This window comes from Chrysochloris asiatica, unplaced genomic scaffold, assembly GCF_000296735.1.
Source record: "Chrysochloris asiatica unplaced genomic scaffold, ChrAsi1.0 scaffold00300, whole genome shotgun sequence".
Taxonomy (NCBI): Eukaryota; Metazoa; Chordata; class Mammalia; order Afrosoricida; family Chrysochloridae; genus Chrysochloris; species Chrysochloris asiatica.
Window position 1 is genome coordinate 2,198,690 of NW_006408818.1, and position 2,079 is coordinate 2,200,768.

Here is a 2,079-nt window from a genome sequence, read left to right on the forward strand (position 1 = left end):
GTTCCTGGGACCACCAAGGGAGAGGAACGGAGTGCAGGACCCTGTCCAGAGAAGCAGTGATGCCAGAGATGGAGGCAGATATGATGACATGGAGAGATGGGATGGCTGGGGACTCTGGACTCACAGAGGGAGAGGGGCTGTCTGTTGATGACCAGGGGGCAGGTTTGCGGAGTGTACCCTTTGATTGGCTGATGATGCATGTGGGAATTGTAATCATTGCAGTGAAGCAAAGTAGGATAGGATGAATGTGGGGCCACTGGTCTCACATGTAGACTATCACATAATTCACAATTAAAAAAAAAAAAAAAAGGCAGGGTAATATGCAGAAAGGAGGAGGGAATGATGACAAAAAAAGATAGGGAAGATATAGGGAGGTATGCATGCACTAAATGGAATAGAAATAAGTAGTTATGTATACTTAACCTTGGAACAACTAGGTGCTGTGATACAATGATTGAGACACAGTCTGAATTAGTCAATGAAAAGAAATAATGTTAAAAATAAAATAAAATAAGACAATCAAACATCTTAACATTACTTCCCCTCTATATAGTATTCTTGAAAGGATAATGTCTGACAAAATGAAATGATTTTTGACAAATATTCAGTAGTCAAAAATCTTTGAACATAATTGTACTCTTAATATCTCAATTTTTGTTGAAGAAATATGCAAAATAAATGTTACCTTGTGATATTCAAACCATCAATGAGCCATTTTAAAAGATTAGCTTTAGTGTGAACTATTTTGACAAGATTAAGAAAGTTATATGAAAATACATCATGCTGGGTAAAGTAGAGGGTCATCAAAATGAAGAATTCCCTCAATGAGATGCATTCACACAGTGTCTTCAAACTTGGGCTCAACAGAGCAACAATTGTGAGGATGACGCAGGACCAGACTTTTCTGATCTACACAGAGTCACTATGATTTTAAACCTACTTAACAGCACATATGTAACAGTAACAACATATGAAAGTAGTTTTCAACATAGAATTTTTTAATGGTGTTCCAACAATGAGAAACCCAAATGGACAGTGGTTCAAGCTCACCAGCTGCTCCTCGGAAACCTTGTACAGAGTCGTTATGGGTTGAAATCGACTTGATGACACTTAACAACAGCAACATATGTCAGAAGGAAACTATGAAAGGTCATTTCTAACATTGATAGTCTATATTTTTATAATAGTTAATATGAAGAATTTTAATTTCATTCTTGTTATACTTTTTCTTGTTTCTTAAATTACTTGACAGGAAGAATATATAGCAGTACTTTTGAATTCATTGTTGAAAATAATGATGGTTTGTAGGAAGAGAACATTAACATAATAAGTGTGGTTCAAGGAGAGATGATTAGGTTAATTCACTTTTGGCATATGGATTGATATTTCTGAATGATATTACAATGCATTTAATTAACCATATTTCAGTTAATTCTTCACAAAAGTCACCAAGAGAAAATTAAACTTACTGAAGATAACATTTTTAACAATTCATTTTACATCTTGATGGGTAATGATCTTTAATACTAATGATCTTTAAAAAGTCTGCATTTACAGATAAGCAAAAGTGTATGATGATTCTTGAATATTAAGGTGTGTTTTACAGAATCTTGTCTGTCACATTTCCACTTAGGCTTAAATTCTTCCACCACTGTTATAGGAATCTATTTCCAGCTTGGTTCTATGCATTCCTCAGGTACCTTCTGGTCCTTAAAATTGCTTCATGTACACTGCAGTTCCCTTCAAAATGTTAGAACACAGTTACATTGCCCATGCTCTTCCTACAGCCACTACTTAATGCTTACCAACTGAATGATTAAAATTAAGAAAGGTGTGCGACAGGGTTGTATTCTTTCACCATACTTATTTAACATGTATGCTGAGCAAATAATCTGAGAAGCTGGGTTTTGTGAAGAAAAATGTGGCATCAGGATTGGAGGAAGACTCAATAACAACCTATAATATGCAGATGATACAACCCTGCTTGCTGAAAGTGAAGAGAACTTAAAACATTTACTGATGAAGATCCAAGAGCATAGCATTTGGTATGGATCTCAATGTCAAGAAAACAAAAATCCT